We start from the raw sequence: 23200 nt of genomic DNA on the forward strand, positions 1-23200 counted from the left end.
AATTAGTCACTAGCCTGCAGTGACAATTTTAAAAGCTGAGAGAGCATAAACACTGAGGTTCTGGTTAGCAGAGCCTCAGTGATAGTTAGGCACCACACATATAGGCCACAAACGTATGAGCACTGGGGTCCTGGCTAGCAGGATCCCAGTGACACATATCAAGCACACTGACAACATAGGGTTTCCACTATGAGCACTGGGGCCCTGGCTAGCAGGATCTCAGTGAGACAGTAAAAACACCCTGACATATACTCAAAAACAGGCCAAAGGTGGGAATAACAAGGCTAGAAAGAGGCTACCTTCCTACAATCCTAAACCTGGGAATTAGGTTGGAGCTCTTTAGAGAACTCCCCATGTTTACCCTTACCCCACCCTTTTCTTCTGAGAAGGACCCTCTCCACCCTTGGCGTGGTCTCCCCATACCTCTTCTAGACCCTGGTGCTCTCCCAGCGGTCCGCTTCCTGCACAAGCTTCCTGGGGTCAGTGAGCTTGCTGTCAATCAGGTGCTGGTGCAGCTCTGGAAAACAAAGACTATACAAATGCTCCCAAGCAATCAAATTGTACAACCCCTCCAATGTTGTTACCTTATTGCCTTTCACCCAACCATCAGTGACCTACAAAAAGAATCAACACATTAGAACCATGTTTGGGATCCCTTTTTCTTGTAGGACCTAAACTGATCCTTATAATGATACAGGGTTGAGACCATACCTTGTGATCAGGGCAGCCTTCATGATAAGATAGGTGAGCCCCTGGGGATCCCCTAAGGATGTCAGAGTATCCCTCCCCTCTACCTCAAAGTGCTCCCACAGACCCCCCCCCCCCCCCAATGAGCTTCAGGGACCAGATTCATATGGAGAGCAGACTCATACCGCTTGAACCACACAGTATTTCATCCTCCCTTTTGTAATCCTTCACAAGGTTCTTAGGACTGTGCACCCTCCTCTCAGGCTGCACAGATTATTTCTGCCACCATCCCTACTAGACTGGCTCCTCTGATCCAGCTCCCCCAAGCTGAAGTCATGAGCCAACAACAACTTTTTATCTTCTTTAGCCATCCTCATTTTCTCCAACTCCAACTGGTGAGCCCTCTCTGTCTGTTTGTCCTGCAACTCTTCAGGAGTCAGACCCTTGGATGAGACACTGCTATCTGCCCTGGAGACCCTCCCGCTGGACATAACAGACCCACCTACTATACCATTGTGAATGCTCTGCGCCTCCTCCTCCTCACCCTCATCCTCAACCTCGTCCTCTGTGTACTCCTCAGCTTTCTTGTCTTTCACCCAGGCTCTCAGTGCCTTTTACAGCTCCTCCTTCCTAGCGGTGCTCTTAATGGGACAGGCAAGGTCCTTACAGAACTGTTTCAATTGGGCAACTGTGTAACTCTCCAGTTCCCCTAAATCAAAAGCAGCTCCAGCTGATGCATCTCCAGATTGAGACATGATGAAGTGTTTACAAAAATTACATTCCCAACAATCCAACTTCAACGGCGTGGGGTACAGAGTCACGCAGACCCCCAGATACAGTACCTTATTAAAATGTGAAGACAAGGCGCTGCGCAAAGTCAAGAATTGCAGTGTCGCTGGATCCGAGGCGATGTCGGTTCCGGTGCTGCGGGGCGAAAGAGCTGAGGCGTCACAAAGAGGCGTCGGGTCCTTGCTGCGGAACGGTGGAGGTGAGGCGGCGGTGGTGTGAAGCGTTGAATCCACGCACTTCGGGTGGAGTCGATATCCGGCAGTCACAACGTGGTGCGGCGACTTCCACGGAGTCGCGGACTTCGAGAGGGCTGCAGCGAGGTTGGGCTGCAAGGGTCATCACATTCCAGCGAGGACCACAGAGTCGGTTGCAGGCGGCGTCACGAGATTCAGCTGCAGCGTCAGTCCGGTGTCGTCTGAAGTCGGTTTTCTTGGATTTTCACCAGCTTCTCCTTTCAAGGGCCCAGGGACTGGATAGGGTACCACTTGTCAGTGCAGGAGTCTCAGCAGAGAGTCCAGGTGCTGGTAGGGGAAGTCTTTGATGGCCCTGAGACTTCAGAGCAGGGTGCAAGCTCAGTCCAAGCCCTTGGAGATTCTTCTCAAGCAGGAATATACCACAAAGTCCAGTTTTTGCCCCCTTTCACAGGCAGAAGCAGCAACTGCAGGATAGCCCAACAAAGCACAGGCAGGGGTAGCATTTATCCTCAGCTCTTCAGCTCTTCTCCCTGGCAGAGGTTTCTCTTGATTCCAGAAGTGATCTAGTTTTCAAGGGTTTTGGATGTTCTTCTTATACTCCTTTCTGCCTTTGAAGTAGGCCTACTTCAAAGGAAAGTCTGTCTTGTTTGTGAGATCCTGCCTTGCCCTGGCCAGGCCCCCCACACACACCAGGGGGTTGGAGACTCCATTGTGTGAGGACAGGCACAGCCCTTTCAGGTGTGAGTGACCACTCCTCCCCTCCCTCCCAGCACAAATGCCTCATCAGGATAAGCAGGCTACACCCCAGCTCCCTTTATGTCACTGTCTAGAGAGAGGTGCCAGACTCCAACTTTCAAACTGACCCAGACAGGGAATCCACAAACAGGCAGAGTCATGGAATGGTTTAACCATGAAAATGCCTACTTTCTAATAGTGGCATTTTCAAACACACAATCTAAAAACCTACTTCACTAAAATATGCACTTTGAAATTGTGAGCTCAGAGTCCCTAAACTCCATATTTCTATCTGCTCCCTAAGGGAATCTGCACTTTAATAATATTTGAACGCAGCCCCCATGTGAACCTATGAGAGAGAATGGCCTTGCAACAGTGAAACCCAAATTTGGCAGTATTTCACTGTTAGGACATGTAAAACACATAAGAACATACACTTCACCCTGCCCATGGGGCTACCTAGGACCTACCTTAGGGGTGCCTTACATGTATAAAAAGGGTAGGGGCACACTTGCCAAGTCGAATTGACAGTTTTAAACCTCACACACAGACACTGCAGTGGCAGGTCTGAGCCATGTTTAGAGGGCTACTAAGGGGGATGGCACAACCAGTGCTGCAGGCCCACTTGTAGCATTTGATTTACAGGCCCCGGGCACCTCTAGTGCACTGTACTAGGGACTTACTAGTAAATCAAATATGCCAATCATGGAAAGCCAATTTACACATACATTTTACATAGGAGCAATTACACTTTAGCACTGGATAGCAGTGGTAAAGTGCCCAGAGTGACAAAAACAGCGGAAATAGAGTCCAGCACACATCAACAACCTAGGAAACAAAGGCAAAAAGTTAGGGGAGACCACGCCAAGGATGCCAAGTCTAACAGGATGTTTGACTCCTAATGGTCGATGTCACTTCTAGGGACTAGAAGGAACCAAACAGCATATATTATCTCCACGACGTTGATGTTTGGATGGATAAGCTGATTCAATTAAGAAATAACCTGAAACCCTGGGTCGTCCCACCCCCAAAGAATGGCACTGTTTAGGGCTACCACCAAGGGTGACCTTCAGTGGGAATGACGCACTGATCCAACAGGTGTATCCAGTAATAACAATGTGCCACATCTGTATATGGAAGATGAAGACGTGCTAATCAGTTATGCCCAACAAATAACACCCAGTAGTGGAGTCGACATTTCTGCACAATTTTTTACTGTTTGTGCAACACAGTGCTGCAGATTTTCATGTAATGCGGGACTTCCCACATTTAGTAAATTTGGACTGAATGATTTGAGGATGAAGGGAACTCTGCAGAGATGACAGAGAAGTCAACTCTTTGTGAGGATCAGCTCCCACAGATGTAGAGGAAAATCATGTGAAATTAAGTACGGATTACATGCAACAAAGATATACACTGTGTGCCATCTTCATTCATTTTTTATTGTACTTAAAGGATCCATAGGAGGATTTAGCATTTGCCGTCGTGCATGAGATTTCAACTTTTGCATCTTAAAAAAGCCACCTGAATCTACTGCTAAACCTATGCTCTCAAGTGTTAAAGGAATGAATGGCCTGATGTGCTATTTACTCAGTTTGCAAAAAGTAGTCTTAATTTCTCACCAGCTTTTGTGAATGGAATATTATTTACAAACTGACTGTGACAGGGTCAGAAATAATGGAGGCTTGTAGGCGTTGTAGTAGTTTATGGTTTTATTTATTTTTCGTACTGTTATGTGTTACAGACTTTCTATACAAGTGTCTCTTTGTTTTCCTCTCTCTCTCTCTCTCTCTCTGCTGGTACGTCTTCAGCTTCTTGACTCTGTTCCGTCTTTCTTTTCTCTTAGTTTTCAGGTGGAATCTCAGGTATCATCCAGGAGGTGCATAGGAGGAAAGAAGAACATAGAAGGCTTTTAGGAGGCAGGTATTGTTTCCTTTCTCTCGCTCTCTGTATTCTCTGATCTTTGTTTTCTTTCTCTTGTCTTTCTTTTGATCCTTGGTGTTGTCTTTCTCTTTCTTTTCTGCCTTTTTTTGTTTGTTGTTAATACTGTTTCTACTCTTGGCTTTCTCTTTTCCTGTCTTTTAGACTTTCTTTCTTCCCTTCTTTCTCAGGGCTCTTCTATAATCCCCTGTCTCTCTCCATAATATCTGGTCTGTCTGTACTTCTCCTTATCCTTGTATTGCGTCTACTACTAGTGATACTAGCTGCTTTGTTCTCCTCAGTTTCCCTCTTGTTTTCTATAACATACTTACACGTAGATGAGTCTCCTTTCTAGTAATCTCTTTGGTGCCCAGTGAAACAGTGGAATTAACAAAATCCTAATTTTGTGCGCTCCCGTGCTGAATTCCCTTCGGTCCCCACTCCCCTATCTATTCTATTTTAAAAAACTAATTCCTGCCTCCCCGTGTCCCGTTTCAGCTGTGGTCCGTACCTGACTGGGCCATGTTCTTCCCAGAACGTGGCCGGCCTGTCCGCTTCCTCTTTCCTCCAGGACGCCCTCTGCTGTCTCTGCTTCGGGTTGATTAACGCCTCTCCTCCACATCGTCTTTTTCCAGGTTTCAGCTTGGATACCGGTCCGTTCGTCCCGCTTTCCTTCCTCACCACGTCTTCTCCTCCTGGGGGAAAACGACCCCCCTCCTCCGTCGTCCAGCTCGGGGTTTAAAACCTCTCTAGGTTCCACGTCATTCTCGTAGACCCGCTTCACAACCGCTCCCGCCTCTTCTGGGTCAATGTCGATAGCGTCTACAGTGCCCGGGTACTTCCTCTCTGGATCTGGGTTCCGCTCACCATCACACTGACCTATGTACTAATACGTCTGCTCACAAAATACCAAATCAAATGAGATTTCTAATTACTGTTTGCTAGGCAGATTACCATTTGCAACCCCTGTGACTGGCTGCAATCACATGGTGGTTGCCTGCATAGGACAGCAGACAACTATCCCTATGATTACAATCCAAAACAGAAACCTTTCTTAATCCCGCAGGTGCCCTGGACGTAATGGTTACGTCCTGGACAGCACCGCTTGGGTACCCAGGACGTAACCTTTTCGTCAAGCTAGGGGCCCACAGGGGAAGCTCTAGCGCACCCCCTGGGGGCCTGGCACCTCCCTCCCCTGGGCAGGGATGGAAAGGGAATCGCTTCCCCTTCCACCACCACTCCCCCGACCCCCTGTGGCGTCTAATGAAATCAGCGCGCGATTGCGCACTGACCTCATCAGAGGCCTGACCCTTAGTGCTGGAAACTCAGCTTCCAGCGCCAATCAGAGGAGAAATGCTTTTGCATTTTGAGGGGCCGAGAAAGGCATCAAAGGCTTTGATGTCTTTCTCAGCATTTCTGCTGCCCACTAGACACCAGGGAACTTTTTTTTTTTGGTAATTGAATAAGGGGAGCGGTCCCTTGGGCAAGGGCCACTTCCCAGGTGGGCAAAATATTTTTAGGCCTTTTCTGCCCCCCGCGGGGACCGATCGGCTTATTATAATTAGGCCGATCTGACCCCATGGGGGGCAGAAACCCCTAGACACCAGGGATATATAGTTTTTTTATGTTTACTTTTTTTATATATATATGGGAAGCGACCCCTTAGGCAAGGGTCACTCCCCTGTGGGGCAAATTGTATTTAGGCCATTTCTGCCCCCATTTTTATTAGGCCAATGTGCCCCCAAGGGGGGCAGAAACCACTGGAGAACAGAGATGTTGGGTCAGTGTCATGTAAGGGGAGTGACCCCTTAGGCAAGGGTTGCTCCCCTGGGGGGAAAATTTGTTGTAGGCCATTTCTTCCCCCCCTTGGGGGCGGATAAGCCTGTTGTAATTAGGCTGATCTGCCCCCAGGGGGGGGCAGAAAACCCTAGCCACCAGGGTTTTTTTTTTCTTGTACTTTTAATTTTTTATATGTGGGGAGCGACCCATTAGGCAAGGGTTGCTCCACTGGGGGGGATTTATTTTAGGCCATTTCTGCTCCCCTTGGAGGCAGAGCGGCCTATTTCTATTAGGCTGATCTGCCCGCTGGGGGGTGGGCAGGCAGAAACCACATAGGCACCAGGGATTGGTGTGTGTGTGTTTTGTTTGGGGGGCAGCCCCTAGGGCAAGAGTCACTCCCCATCGGGGGCACATTACTGTTGGCCTATTTTGGAAGGCTCATCTTCCCCCAAGGGGGGCAGAAAGCCCACCAGAGACCAGGGAAGATTTTTTTCTCCAAAATAAGAGGGTGGGGGTATGGCCATACCCCCACCCCAAATAAATGGGGCCAAAGTTGTTCTGCCCAGCGGTGGACAGATGGGGCAATTACCCCTGATCCACTTCCCGGGGGGACAGAAAGCATACTAGATGACAGGGATTAAAAATATATATAAAATAGTGGGTTGGTGGCTATCAACCAGTATGGACCTGGTTATGCCCCCACCCCAACTGAAGGGGGTAACAGTCTTTCAGCTCTCCCCCCGCACACTAAAACATCTTATCCCACGGCAAGCAAGAGGACATTTGATTATGTTGGGTTTTGGTTTTACATTTGGGCCATGAGAGCTTGGCTAACTCTCAAAATCGTCCCACTTGGATTGGTGAGTGCTGCACTTTTTGGACTTTGGAACACTGCCATGTAGAAAAATCCACAAGACCTAGACACATATGAAAACTAAACATCTGGGCGATTTCAGTGTGGTGTGCTTCACATGCACCCGCATCATTTTCTTACCCACAATGCCCTGCAAACCTCCAACTTTCCTGGAAACCACACATTTTTCCCACATTTTTGTGATGGAACCTTCCGGAATCTGTAGGAATCCACAAAATTCCTACCACCCAGCATTAATTCATCTATACCGATAAAAATTCTGTTTTTTTTTTTCAAACTGCCCTTTCGGACCCACTTTAGTTCCCCATCAATTTCAACATGTTTTTGGCTCTTCCCTGCCACAGGCACTTGGCCCACCTACACAAGTGAGGTATCATTTTTACCGGGAGACTGAGTGGAACGTTGGGTGGTAGGAAATTTGTCCCGGTGCGGTGATCCCACACAGAAATGTGGGAGAAATTTCATTTTTTTAGCTAAACTTGAGGTTTGTTGAGGATTCTGGGTAAGAAACCATTGGGGGATCCACATAAGTCACACCTCCCTAGATTCCCTCTGGTGTCTAGTTTTCAGAAATGTTGGGGTTTGGTAGGTTTTCCTATATGGCTGCTGAGCCCAGGACCAAAAACGCAGGCCCCCCGCAAAAACGGGCAGCTTAGTATTTGATAATTTTGATGTGTCCACATAGTGTTTTGGGGCATTTCCTTTCGTGGGCACTAGGCCTACCCACACAAGTGAGGTTCCATTTTTATCAGGAGACTATGGGGAACGCTAGGTGGAAGGACATTTGTGGCTCAGATTCCAGAACTTTCTGTCACCGAAATGAGAGTAAAAGGTGTTTTTTTGGCCAAATGTTGAGGTTTGCAAAGGATTCTAGGTAACAGAACCTGGTGCGAGCCCCACAAGTCACCCCATCTTGGATTTCCCTAGGTGTCTAGTTTAAAAAATGCGCAGGTTTGGTAGGTTTCCTTAGGTGCCGGCTGAGCTAAAGGCCAAAATCCACAGCTAGGCACTTTGTAAAAAACATGTCAGATTTCAATGTAAAAATGTGATGTGTCCATATTGTGTTTCCTGTCGCAAACATTCGGCCTACCCACGCAAACCCGCAAAACATGCAACAGTTCCACTAGCAAATCGAAAGTGATAGCCTCCCGCCCCACCCCGCCCCACCCCGCCCCACCCCGCCCGTCCCTCGTCTGACCTTGCTCCAACCCTTCAACATTCGTCCGAAGATATCATCCTTTACCGTATCACTGCCAAAACAAATCGGACATAAAAAGACACAACTGCCAACTTACCACCAATGGTGGCTGGCGACAAACCTTTCCATATCAGAAACAACACGAAACGCAAAACACCGGAGTCCAACGTGCCTTCTTCCTGTACCCAAAAATTCCCTTCAAAACATTCAAAATTCTGAAACTCCAACCATGCAAGGCAATAACTCTTCAGAGTGGATTCTGCTAAGGGCATCTCCACCATTGTAATGATCATCACTCCCCCCACTCCCAAATGTCTGCCAGGACCACTGTCTTGTGCTGCTCTGTTCCTGGCGCCAAACTGCAAAACCGCTGCCGCTGTGAATGAGACAGGGAATCCGCAATAGCATTGTTCACCCCTGGAATGTGTGCCGCTTTGAAAACTATATTGAAAGTTAAACATCGAAGCATGAAAATCCTCAGTAGCCTCAAAACCCTCAGGTCTTTTGCCCTCTGTCTGTTTACCAGGTCCACATCTGTCATGTTATCCACATGAAACACAACTGTCCTGGTAACTAGTTCTTCTGCCCACACTGTCAATTCCACCAGCAGCGGGAAGAATTCCAAAAACGCAATACTCCTGCCCTGATCCAGCCACAGTGCCGGCCACTCCTCTGCACACCACCTACCATCCCAGAAAAATCTGAGACCAGAGGCTCCCACTGCGTCAGGGAATATCTGGACTTGCCAAATCGTGTCCTCCTCCCTGAAAGACATTGAGACCCCATTGAAATTTGTCAAGAACGTCTCCCACACTCTGATGTCCTCTTGCACGCCTACAGAGACCGGAATCCTATGTTGTGGGAGAGATGCACCCGACATTGCCCGTCCCATGTGCCTGCAAAAAGTCCTTCCCCCGAATCACCCTGCAAGCTAAATTAAGGAGATTCAGGAGCTGTTGTGCCATACGCAACTCAATTTTGTGCAAGGACCTGACTTGTTTCAGGAAGACCAAAATCTCATCCACCTTTCCAGCCAGTTATCTAGCCACTAATGCCTCAGTGTCAAGTTCTATCCCAAGGAATGTCCATACCTGACTGGGTCCCTTTGTTTTTTCTGGAGCCAAAGGAATGCCCACCTCCTGCGCCAGCTGCTGAAACCCTACCAAAGCCTTCCCACATGAGTTAGAACCTGACCGTCCCACAAACAAGAAGTCATCCAAATAATGCATTACTTCCCGATGTCCACTCACTTTGACAAAAACTCACTCCAAGAAAGTACTTAAGGCCTCCATCAGCGCACATGAGATGGTACAACCCATAGGCAGCACTCGATCCACACAGATTGCCCCATCCAGTTGCATTCCAAGCAAGGCAAAATCCTCCAGAGAGATAGGTAGCAGCCGAAACGCCTCTTTAATGTCACACTTGGCCAACTCAGCTCCCCTGCCACAGCCGCAAACGAGCCGAATGGCATTGTCCACTGATGCGTACACCACCCGCATGTCCTCATGCGCTATGAAATCGTTCACCGACGCCCCTTCCGGCAAGGACAAATGGTGTATGAGGCGGAACTCCCCTTTGCTGTTTTTAGGAGCCATGCCCAAAAACGAAATCACCAGGTTCTCCATAAGCCAGTCGTAAACCTGCAATCCTGCCCTCAGACACTTCATTCAACAATTTAGCAGCCACCACATGTGGCAGATCCTTGGCGGACAATTTTGTCACTCTCGGCCCCTGATAAAGTATGCGGAACTCCTTAAAACCCCATTCCAGCTTCCGTGCTATGTCCCCGTCCGGTCAGCGTTCGATACCGTTGATCACACCCTCCTTTGTGATAGACTCTCCAAGACAGGGCTAGGAGGCATGGCCCTTTATTGGCTTTCCTCTTTCCTTATAGGTAGATCCTTCCAAGTTTTGGATCGTTCTTTTTTGTCTGACGTTGTGCCTCTGACTTGCGGAGTTCCTCAGGGCTCTTCCCTGAGCCCAACTCTTTTCAATATTTATTTATCACCTTTGGCCAAAGTAGTCACTCCCTATAATCTTTCAATGGTCACCTATGCCGATGACACCCAATTAGTGGTATCCCTTTCTAGTATTGGGGATTCCTCTTCCGCTAATTTGGCTTATTGTATGAAGGATAGCGGTGATCGGATGACTCAATCTAAACTTAAATTTAATGATGGCAAATCGGAAGTACTGATTGTAGGCAACGGTACCCCTGCCTCCCCTTTGGCACTGGATTCGGAGGCTTTTAATAGCTTGCCTCCCCCAAAGGCACAGGTAAAAAGCCTAGGTTTCCTGCTTGACCCTTGTTTGATGATGGAGCTGCAAGTAAAAATAATCTCCTCGGTCTGTTTTGGTTTTATCAGAGCTCTTAGGAAGATTCTTAATCTTCTGCCTTTCACTGCCAGAAGAATTATTGTCCAAGCTTTGGTTCTCTCTCGCCTGGACTATGGGAACTCTTTATATCTCAGTTCCCCAGAGTATTTAATAAAGAGGCTGCAGATTGTGTAGAACGCAGCAGCTAGACTTCTTACTAACTCCCCCAGGCATCTCTCTGCTAAACCGGCACTGGTAACACTTCACTGGCTCCCGATCAAACAGCGTATTCATTTCAAATCTATGTGTTTCATTCATAGAGCCTTACATAATAGGGACCCTCTTTTTTTTAGAAAGCGGATCTCCTTTTATGTTCCCTCTAGACACCTGAGATCACTATCTTCTCGACAGATTTATATACCTCGTGTCAAGAGATCATGGGAAGGTAACTCTTTTACCATCAGGGCTGCCCATTTTTGGAATGCTCTGCCCTCTGAACTTCGCTACGAACCTTCAGAACTTCTTTTTAGGAAGAAGCTGAAAACTATCCTTTTTTGCAGTTAATCTCTTCCCTTTAGTCTTTCCGAGAATCGTTGTGTACTTTTAGAGTTGGGATGCCCTAGGGTAGTTATGCGCTCTATAAACTCATAAAACTAAACTAAACTAGATGCGCAACCAGGGTTACAGCCCTTCCAATTTATTTGGAGTGGGAGCCCTTTGGCGCAGGACCGCCAGGCTTCCCCCTAACCCGGGCTGATCTCCACTGCTCGACCGGGCTGGACATTGAAAAACATTGCATGACCGGTTGCTTACCACCACATTTCAATCATTCGTGTTTGAATCTGCATGGGTGTCTGGGGCAGAAACCTTTATTAAAGTTCCAGCAGGCCCCTGAGGCAGGAGCCCGGGATTGCTGTGTCGTACCCGCCCCATGAGCAGGACGCGCCTGAAAATTCTTTCACACCACAGGCAGACTGCTAGCAGTATGCATGGACTCTGCTGAGTGTGAGGATGCCATCCATTGCATTTACAGCTCAGGATCCACACCCTCCCAAGCTTATCCGGATTGATGCTCACCCTGGCCCTGAACTATTTATCATAACTGAGCCACGCAAAAAAAAACAAAATGCATCTGGGCCTTGTGTATGATGTCCATATATTTAAACAGTGCTATGGCCCTATCAGGATATTTCTCACAATAAATGCTAGCATATATCAAGAATACTGAGGTCCAGTTGTCCATGGTTATTGGTACCCTGGGCCTCCTTGCCAGTTACCATTCTTCCTCTTTGGACCCCTCTTTCGTCTCTATATCCCTGTGCAAAAGCTTGAAAAAATCCACATAATCGTGCCGCCAAATTCTGGCCTTGGTCTTGTCTGCACATGAGTATCCAAAGGCATCGCTAAACCAATGATGGAAGCCGCTTCTTGTGCCCCTCAACCTCCTTACCTTCAGTCTCAGTCCCCTCTGCCTGAGCCTTCTCCCGCTCCTCACCAGACATTGACGTCCCCTTGTCAGTCGCCTTTTCCCCATCTCCAACCCGTGCCGCACTTGCTCCAGGCTCCTCACGAACAGAGGAATCGCCTACCCCTACCGACTTGTGAGTACAAGCCGTCGACTTGGCTGGCGCTGCTCCCCACACAGACCACAATTCACCCTTACCTCTCAGCCTGGGTTCCACAGCCCCCATGCCCCTTGCCGTCTGGCGACCGCGCTCCTCAATGTGCAATGCCCCAGTGTCCACGCACCAGCATGATGGCCCTGCAAAACAGAAGACGAAGAGGCGGTTGCGCCGCTCTTGCACCCTTCTCCCATCCCCCTCTCCCCTCTCACCTTGCAGTCTCGAATCTCCCCATCTTCCCACTCGTCCATCTCATCCTCATAGTCGAGCTCCAGCTCCTCTCCCTCCATCACACACCTGCCATCATCATTACCCTCATCCTCTGTCACAGCACGACTCTCAACCGGAGCCCTTCTCCCATGGCGCCCGCCATATGCGTGACTGTCCTGTTCCTGTGCCATAGAGAAGGCCACAGAAGACCCCTCAATTGCTTCAGACCAACGTCCTGGGGCCGTTTTGCGCCCCGTTGGCAGCACTGCCGTTCTGCAAGCCTCCACCGCTGACCTTGACTCTCCCCGCTTCCCCTGGCTGTCTGCACCAGGCGTGCCCCACATGCAGTCAGATTCCCCCGGCCGCACCAGCCTCCTGGCACCCACCGCTCACACTGTGTGGAACCCACACCTAGCTACCCTGACCTGCCCCGGGATCCTCACTTCCCCCAAAACCCCCTTCACCTGACTTACACTTCAGTGGCCTCTCCCTGCTTAAGGCCCACTCCCTCTCCCTGCAGATCTGGGCCCATCTCTCCTCAACCTCAGCAACCACCTGCCTTTGCTTCTGGATTTTGGCCTCTATGTCCACTGTGGACCAATCTATGCTCCCTGACTGCCCTGAAGGAGTGCCCAGCCCCCCCCACCATGGGGCCTACACTACTCTCAGCTGCCTGTCTCTGCCCAGCCACATCCTCACTGCCCCCAGCATGAGGCCTACACTGGCTGGACCCTCTGCTGTGCCTGGTCCTGCCCCTGCCCTTCCTCTGTCCAGGGGTCCCCCCACCTCTTTTGTGCTGGTGAGATCATTACATACAGGGCCCTGTCCCCCCCCCCTATCCTGTGCAGCCCCACCTTCCTGCTGCTGGGCCCCCTGACCCGCCCCCTCAAAGGCACCGGAGGCCCCCTCAGGCCCAGCACAAGCCATGCACTACGGGGCCCTGCCCTCCCACATGGACCCGCTGCACCCTTTCCCCCCTGCCGTCTTCTTCTTTCGGGCATGAACCGGCAAGCAGCATGCAGCAACAGCTGCCGCTACGCCGCACGCCGCAGCGCGCAGGGTGCACCATACCGACCCAGGCTTGGTCGAGGACACCAGGCCTGAGAAGGTCGGCCCGGCCGGATTTGCCCAAGATGCGAAGCGCGGCCCTCACTACCTCGGCGTCAGGGCCTCTCTCCATGCCTGATGTATTGCTCGCTGCTCCATCTGTGACACGACCCAAAACTTCCTACTGCTCGATGTGGCAGGCAAGAAAGAGGACAATCCCTCCCCTAATCCCTTATTTATACCCACCCTTTTATCCCACCCCCACATACCTCCTCACCAATCCTAGCCCTCCTGTCCTACTTCCTTCCTGAAGACTCCCTTGGTGAGACTAGCCTGCGTCTGCTCTCAATGTGGCCCTCCATTTTAACACACTTTGAATAATAACATGGTTGGCGTGTACCGGCAGGTAGCATTTGGGTACATCGGATTTTGAGTGTCACTGTTTTGCATGTCATTCACACAGACATGCTTTTCCTTTGAAACATTTGTTTTAGGCATTGCTATGCGTATCTTGCATGTAAGCTAATTTCTGACATGTCGAGTTTTGAATTCACAATTTTTTCTGTCGTACTGGGTTTTGGAGATCTTCATTTAACTTTTTCATAGTCACGTGGGATTAAGCCAGTCGCTAGATATGCATTTCTTCATTTGGTTTACAGTCATGTTTCACGGAAAATTGTAGTAGTTGTGGCACAATTGTTTGCCTGTTTGCACCGGTTTATTGGTTGTCTTCTGGGGAATCATCACAATTGCACTTTTGTTGCATGATCAGCACTTATCTGTATTGTCTTTGGCCTCATACTTTTGCATGATTGATTAGTTCCCATGATACATTCTGATATTGTTTTCCTACCTTATATTACAGTTACCCCTGACGAAGGGTTTTACCTGAAATGAACTGGCCCTGTGATGAACTGAGATACCATTCTTTATTGTGATCCTGAATTGTAATGCCCAGTGGATAGATTTTGAGCAGCATCACGTTTAAATATCGAAGATTGATCAGTTCAAGACTTCAATAAAAAACATAATTGAAGATTTGGACACATTTGTTTTGTTTTGATTACCAGCAGCTAATCTTGTTTACATGGGAAACCTGCAGGACTGAAGGAAGTGTGTCTTGGGTCTGGCTAACTTGCGGATGAAGTGGGTATTCCCCAAGATATTGGTAACTGACCATGAAGGCAGTAGTGCTTTATGGGTAACCAGATATAGACATCTGATCAACAAGCAGGGAGTTGAGAAATAGAGAAATAATGGGTATCAAGAGGGATCGGAAGAGGGATGGAGATTGTCGGGGTGACAGTGACAAACATCTGGTGGAGACAGCGTTGTAATTCATGGTATATTATTAAAGAGATTTTAAGGTAGGCCAACAAAGCCCTATTGAGGCAGGAACCTGCCCAGCAGCTTCATAGTGTCTAAACTCTGACCTCTCCTGAGCGTCCTCCTAATAGCTACATTTCACGGCGTGCCAACTGCTGCAGATGAAAATTTGATAACTTAGTCCCTATATGTCTTCCAGACCCATGTTCTTGTCTCGACTACACTTAGTGACAGTTCTGAAGTTTAAAGTGGCTATTGCAGGCTGGTGTGCTTTGTAACAGGCCCCTCATGTAAGAAATCTATCCTCCTGAATCTCAGGTGGTGGAAGATCATTTGGGATTTAACTGTTGTTGTTGAGAGGGTGGGTTGTAAAGCAGTTACTGTGGTAGAGACCCCATCTTTGTCAGACAGAAGCATCTCCATTGCCATTTCACAAGCGCTCCCTCATGTTGGCAGAGAACTGTTGCCACAACTTCTCTTACTGAGAGGGCAGGAGCTCCTTTGCAAAAAAACTCGCAACCAGACATGCATCTTTTTATGGTGGTCTGCTTGACAATTCTGTTGTTTAATATTTCTCACATACTACACCAAAACAAGAGTTTGTATCTGAGAAATTAAAAAGAGACGTCTACGTACAGGGAGTTATCTCTATTGCTTGCGTGGAACCACCATACCTTGCATGAGAGTCTTGACGAGGGAAAAGAATGACAGAGTCATGCCTTAAATATGGTGCACTAGGTGGTTCCCACAGGTCCCCCATTATAATGAGAATCACAGATTTATGGTGCTTCGCAACCCTTTGCTAAACTCTAAATGGCCACATTAGTCTCTGTGAAAAAAGTAATATCTTGGCTATTTCAAGCATTACATTTCCTAACTGCTAGCTCTACCTTGGGTGTTTTCCATGAATCTGCTTCTCAGTACCAAGATGCCTCTTATGGAGCAGGAGATTTGCATCACAGGACCTTTATCATAACAAAAAATAAGTTTGGTGATTCTCTGGTCATACAGTAAAAGACCAAAATCCATAGACTGTGTGATGTGTGTAGTCCTTAGAGTACAACTGAGCACTGGTTTGAGAGTCAAATTGCAACATGCAATATTGGGCTATGGTGAGCTATCACAACCAGTTCTGTAGGCATGCCACTCTTTGATGGAACTTAGACATCTTTCAGATTTTGTGCCTCACACATCTCCAGCTTGCTTGGTTTCTAACTAAATCAGCAGCTAGCCAATCTAAAACATAAATACATCCTAGCCTATGGCAAAGATGGGTGAAATGAACCACTCATGAGCATGGACGTCATTTAGGGATCACCAGGGGTTGCAGCTGCGACCCCTGGCTTCCCCTTTGCTACCGCTGTGTTAGACTTTTCATCCTTGGCGTGGTGTCCCTTAACTTTTTTCCTCTGTTCCCCAGGTTGTTGATGTGTGTTGGACTCAGATTTTGCTGTTTTTGTTACTCTGGGCACTTAACCACTGCTACCCAGTGCTAAAGTGCAAGTGCTCCTGTACGAAATGTGTATGTAATTGGTTTATCCATGATTGCCATATTTGGTTTACTAGTAAGTCCCTAGTAAAGTGCCCTGGAGGTGCCAGGGCATGCAAATCAAATGCTACTAGTGGGCCTGCAGCACTGGTTGTGCAACCCACATAAGTAGCTCTGTAATCCTGTCTCAGACCTGCCACTGCAGTGTCTGTGTGTGCAGTTTCAACTGTAAATTCGACTTGGCAAGTGTACCCACTTGCCACGCCTAAACCTTCCCTTTTCTTACATGTCAGACACCCCTAAGGTAGGCCCTATGTAGCCCCAATGGCAGGGTGCTGTGTATGGTTAAGGTAGGACATATAGTAATGTGTTTTATATGTCCTGACTGTAAAATATTGCTAAATTACTTTTTCACTGTTGCAAGGCCTGTGCCTCTCATAGGTTAACACTGGGGCTACCTTTAAATCTGATTAAAGTGTAGATTCCCTTTGAGGGCGGATGGACATGTGGAGTTTGGGGTCTCTGAGCTCACAATTGAAAAATAAATTTTTAGTAATGATGATTTTAAGATTGTGTACTTGAAAATGCCACTTTTAGAAAGTGAGCATTTTCTTGCTTATACCATTTCTGTGACTCTGCCTGTATGGAGGGGAGGAGTGGTCACTCACACCTGAAAGGGCTGGGCCTGCCCTCACACAATGCAGTCTCTATCCCCCTGGTGAGTGTCTGGGGCCTGGCCTGGGCAAGGCAGGATTTCACATTCAAAAGAGACTTTACTTTGAAGTAGGCCTACTTCAAAGGAGAAATTGGGTATAAGAAGGGCACCCAAAACCACAGACTTCAGAGAAAACCCTTCTGGAAACAAGAGGAACCTCTGCCTGGAGAAGAGCTGAAGAGCTGAGGAAGAAGAGCTGCCCTGCCTGTGACCGTGCTTTGTTGAGCTATCCTGCAGTTGCTGCTTCTGCCAGAGTAAGAGGGCAAAGCCTGGACTTTGTGTGCCTTCCATCTTGGGAAGTACTCTCCAACGGCTTGATTTAGAGCGTGCCTCCTGTTGTTTGAAGTCTCAGGGACAGCAAAGACTTCTCTCTGCCAGCATCTGGAGTCTCTGGAGAGACTCCTACTCTGCCCTGTGGTGCCCATCCAGTTCCTGGGACCCTGAAAGGAGAAGCGGGAAGCCTAAAGAAAAGGAAACCCACTCACAGAGCGATGTGCAGTGAAAAGATCGACGCAACTCCGATCTGCGGCTAAAGAAAAGACGCGCAGCCGGCTACGCAGCTGAAAAAAACTATGTCACTGAAAACGTGACCTAAGAATCGGCTCACAAAGCAACGCAAGGCCTGCCCGGACCCGAGAGTGCTGACCGGATCGACGCATCGTTTTTCTGTAGAGAGAAGGAACGACGCGCCCTGACCCAATGAAAAGAGAAACGACGCAAGGTCCCACTCGTGAGTGGAATCGAAGCATCGCAAGCCCTTTTTGACGCATACTCGCCCGTGCGGGGTTATTTTTGACGCACCCAAGATACATTTTCACGCTAGCAGTGTTAGTGTGTGTTTAAAACTACTTAAAGACTCTTTATGCATTTTTATTGATAACTTGACCTGTGTGTTGTGGATTTTTGTCGTTTTGGTCTTGTTTTGTTTAGATATAAATATTTCCTATTGTTCTAAACCTGTGTTGTGTCATTTTGTATTGTTTTCATTAAGTTTCTGTGTGTGTTGGTACAAATACTTTACACCTAGCACTCTGAACTTAAGACTACTGCTCTGCCAAGCTACCAAGGGGGTAAGCAGGGGTTAGCTGAGGGTGATTCTCTTTTACCCTGACTAGAGTGAGGGTCCATGCTTGAACAGGGGGTAACCTGACTGTCAACCAAAGACCCCATTTCTAACACACTGACACTGCCTTTGCGACCCCTGTACTCAGATGCGATAAACTGAGTGTCAGGAACACAGTGACTGCTCGTCCTTCTGGAGGCTCCAATAACTTTGTTTTCTGTCATTTGTTTACACTAATAGTGAATAATAATATCTTATTCATTATTGTGTAATTAAAACGGAGTACAATTAGCTGGAATAGGGCCTTCCATGGCAGCTGAGGTAAGTAAGTGAGAGTGCGTTTATGTGAGACAGACTGTATGTAAGTGTTAATTTGTGTATATGTGTAAGTATGTGTGTGTGTGTGTGAAAGTGGAAGTCAAAGGGTATCTGATGTCACTTCCGTTACCCCTGGCATTTTGGTGAATTAACGTCTATGCTCATGAGCGGTTCCAGTCAAAACTAACTCTATGCATCAGCTTTGTCTTACTGTAGACTCTCACCAGTCCCCCTGTTGTCAGCTGACAATTCCTATATGGTTGAAATTAGCTTCCCTGCGGGTCCACAGCCATTGGGGGTTGACACACATGCCCCGTGATTCTGTGCTTTGCAAATCTCTGTGTTGAATGCCTTCTTCATAAATAGGTTCCTAGCTAATTTAAGGCATAAAGATGTCAGTATCACGAGAAAGTACAGGACTGCTTTTGACATCTTCCAGTCAGTACTCACTTGTAGTGTACAGTTTCTTCTCACCACCCTTACCTTAATCAGCAGTCAACTAAAACTTCCTAGACAGTGTGAACAGGTGTTTTCCAAAGTGGAACACTTACTAAATGGCTGTTAAGCTTAATTTAGTAGCTGTGTGCTCTCATCCCCTACACGTGTGAGTTTGGAATGGTAAAAGTACTTAGATAGAGTGATTAAATAATGGAATCTTGATGTGTGTCTGCTGAGACAAGCCTATTAATGAATATGACGATGATGCTATATTTAAAAGCCCAAATGTAAAAAACTGAATTTACTACCTTCTACCGAAGTAGCACTTTGTCCTGAAGATGACTTACCCTCTGGAATTAATGTTTTGATGATGAGTTGTTAAAAATGCCTGCCCTTGGTGCAAGGGATTCTGGAGGTATGGAGGAGAAAACAATCCAATGAGAGACTGTCAGCAAAGTGGGCAACTGCTCATGGACCCCTATTTTGGTCTACCTTCGAATTATATCACCTCCCCCTCTCTATCTCAGGATCAACTTCACCTCTCTTTCTCTACTGCACCTATGTTTCTCTAGTTCACCATGGCCCTCTCTATTCCATTCACCCCTCTCTACTTTTCTTTCTTCTTCACTACTCTGTCTAGCCGACCTGTCTTTCAATACCTTTTATGATTTGTATCTCACCACTCTCTCTACATTGCATCTCTCTATATCTGCCATTACATCAACTCTCTACATGCCTCCCACTTCCTCTCTGTGGGCCAGATGTATAATTTTTTACAATAGCAATTACCTTATTGCGTTTTTTAGTGAATCGCAATTAACTAATCGCTATTGGAATGTATGAAACTCCAGAGATTTCATATTGCTATTCGCAAGGGCTCGCAAATCAACCTACCTCATTAATATTCATGAGGTAGGTCGCAATTTGCGAGCCATTGCGAATGGCTACAATAACAGGGATTGTGGCCTGCTGGGCTCAGCAGACCACCATGTCTGTGATTGCTTTTCAATAAAGCAATCTTTTTTTTTTTTTTTAAATGCAACCCGTTTTCCTTAAAGGAAAACGGGATGCGTTTAAAAAAGAAAAATGAAAAGTTTTCTTTTCATTTTTTAAGAGTAGGCAGTGGTCCATGGGACCACTGCCTGCTCTTAAAAAACGTTTTCGCATGCATTCACAAAGGGGAAGGGGTCCCTTGGGGACCCCTTTCCCTTTGCGAATGGGTTACCACCTACTTGAAGTAGGGGGTAACTGCAAGTGTTTTGCGACCGCATCCACGGTCACAAAACAATCATACATACCTCTGCGATTCGGTATTAGGAAGGGACGCCCTTGACATGCCCCTTCCTAATACCGAATAGGTATGTAGTCGCAAATCCAATTTGCGATTCAGTAACAAGTTACCGAATTGCAAATTGGACACCAAAACGTATTTTTGCGATCGCAAACGACCCGGTTATATGGCGAGGCTTTATCTTTGTTTAGGCTTCGGTATCTGTGCATCCTCTTTGAGTTACCACACTACATCAGAAGAGTGCAGCGCCTGCAAGCCCAGCACTTGTACTAAGGTTGGTGCTCAAGAGCTGGGTGTGTAAGAAAAGAGACGTTTTTTTAGTGTTTTGGGTGCGCTTGGTGTAGCATGAGACACTGGAGAGTTCTAAAGTGTACATGAGAAAGGGCTTGATGTGCCACAAGCTCAACTGGGACCATATTAGGCTTAGGATGCACTGTCCCTTTTTGAGCTGTGGCACACCTATAATGAGGTGTGCCAGGTGGAAACAGGGACAGAGCACTGTATTACATGTAATATGCTGTCCTTGGGGTGGATGCGAACTGGCACCTGCCCTCAAGGCAGTGTATTAGTGAAAAGCGGAGAGGCCTTTTGAAGCAGCTGCTTCATCGATCACAGGGCAATCAGAGCCAAACTGTACGTCAAAAGAGGGAAAGAGATCTTCCTGCAGGCCACCTATTTGTCGCAAGCAATCAGTGTGTCTCCTGATGGCCTGTTTGCATCCATGCCTGAATCCATAATACAGTGCAGATGCAGAGGCAGTGTTTCACTTAAGATAGCATCAACACTGTCTGTATCATAGAAGGTTCCACAGATGCGTCTGTGGCCCCTTCTTTAAAACTACAGTGCCCCAAGGGTGCAGAAAACAGGTGCACACTAAAGTTGTGGCTTTGGGGCTCTGTGTGTAATATGTAGACCTGGGCGGAATTTCAATTACGCTAGACTAATCAGAGTACTTTCAGTAATTATGCTTTACTCTTTGTCATGCAGTCACTGATAACTCAACTATGCCTGCTTGCGCAGTTGAGAGTAATTTGGGGGAAAAGGTCCTACCACAAGAGCACATTTAGCAAGCACGAACGGCTACTTGCGATGCTATTTATGTTCTGTTGCATTTAGCGCTATTTTCTTAGCTCAAGCTTAGTGAAAGGGGCTGCTCATGCTCTCTATTCATGTCCTGTTGCATTTTATGCTATTTTGTTGAACAAAATGCATCCTCGCATCCATTATGAATCTGAGGGGGCATTTTTCACGAAGAATATAGTGCATAATGCATAATTACTCTTCTTGCATAAATCTACATAATCTCGTGGAATCTTTGGATAATTCCACATAATTAGACAATACCGAATTACAGCAATCCCTAGTAATAAGGCCAGAGATGTGCTGGTGTTGATGCACAAGGCCTGAATGCTTTGTGAGAGAAGCAAGAGTCTTGAGCACCTACTAAAATTATACTAGGCCAGAGTTCATGAAGAATGGTGGGAGGTTTCACCTTACACAATGTCAGGTTAGCTGGTGTGTTGAAAAGTGACTAGTGTGTTTGTCATGCCTAACGTGTCCAAAGAAGTAGTATGTCATCATGTCAGCTTGACATTTGAGGCTTTAGCATTGAGACCTAAAATTGTCGTGAATGCAGAAAAGGCTGCAGAGCAGCTTTTGTGGAATCTCACTTTTGATCCCGGAAAGAGGATTGGGGTTGAGAGTGCCTTCCAATTGAGTGTGTGCAGTCCTCATGTTGTAGTGTTAGTGCGTCTGACCATAATAAGTAAACTTACAAGTGGACGCAAATAGGTTGATGAACCTTTTTACTTGTTTAGGATGTTCTTACCATAGCCCCAGTACATTAACAATAATCAATAATTAATACACAGTAATCAATAATCATTCGTCAAAATCAATAATCAATGGAGTCAGTAATTGTCACGCACCATGACTTTCCAGCCATGAATAACCACACCTTTAGTATAAGTTTAGTACGTTTGTTTCCCTTATATTAGCAATGCTAAAGTCATGTAGTTTAATTTCAGAATCAAATGGAACACATATAAGAGCAATACTGGTTGACCAAAACAGATGAAATGCAATCTAATCAAAGCTTGAATCACAACACATTCTAAGGCAATGGTGCAAATCAAAAGCAGAGACAGCTGCAATAAAGATATGTGATACATAGAATTCAGCAAGATGACTCGTCAAAACATCTTGTCCTTGTAATTCATCAGTCGTCATGTGAATACCCTCATCTAACCCAGATTAGCATTAGCATGTTGGGTTTCATGCAAAAAAACAATTTAGGACACAAATTTAGGGAAAGAAAACATCTAGCTAGGGAAACTATCAAGACAGCGCAGTTGGTACCTAAAAAGAAAAGGCACAAAAATACAATTCAGTCACCTTGTCATATCTACCTATCCACGGTATGGGTTAGCAAGCAGAATCAGTCTTCGTCCTCAGGTCATAAATCGATCAGTAAAGCATCAGGCTCTCAGTCCAAGAGTATGAGCCCAATGATAGAATCTCGAGTCTCTTCTTCTCTCAATTCGCATCTCAAAAACTGTGTAAGATCTGAGATAGTTTCCCTCTGTTGCATTGTTATATCAAAGTCACCTAAACTATCCCCTAATTCCCTATTGGTCAGTCAATCGTACGTTTATACACTACCCAATATTATTTCTATACCAAATCTATGAAATCTAACATTTCGTTCTTCACACAAAGTTGATTGGTTCACTTTACGATGTCCTCATCATCCGGCTCGTCAGGTAACAAATTTGTTTCATCTTCATCTCCAGCCAGTGTCTTTATTGTTCACGTCCTGGGATAGTACATCTCACACACATTACACACAAGTCGTTACATTGCTGGGGACATCATCTCCTGTCCGTCAGTTCTCACGGAAAGCTTCGGTTAAGCACTTTTAACAAGACAATGGGCATTTCATAGTTTGGTTCACTCTGTCAGCATTCTATTAAACGCTAAGAAATACAGATTCTGCATGAGGCCTGGTAAAACTAGGCCAGGACAGGCCTACAATTAATAAGCTAGAGCATACTTCATAACTCTAAATCTGAAATATGACTACATTAATCTAATACATTAATCATTAATTAGTAAATTTTGTGAACACTGGTGGCCATTCTTCGAGGTCACATTTTCAAACATGTGCATTATTTTTCTCTATGTTGT

This window comes from Pleurodeles waltl, chromosome 9 (assembly GCF_031143425.1).
Source record: "Pleurodeles waltl isolate 20211129_DDA chromosome 9, aPleWal1.hap1.20221129, whole genome shotgun sequence".
NCBI classification, from domain to species: domain Eukaryota; kingdom Metazoa; phylum Chordata; class Amphibia; order Caudata; family Salamandridae; genus Pleurodeles; species Pleurodeles waltl.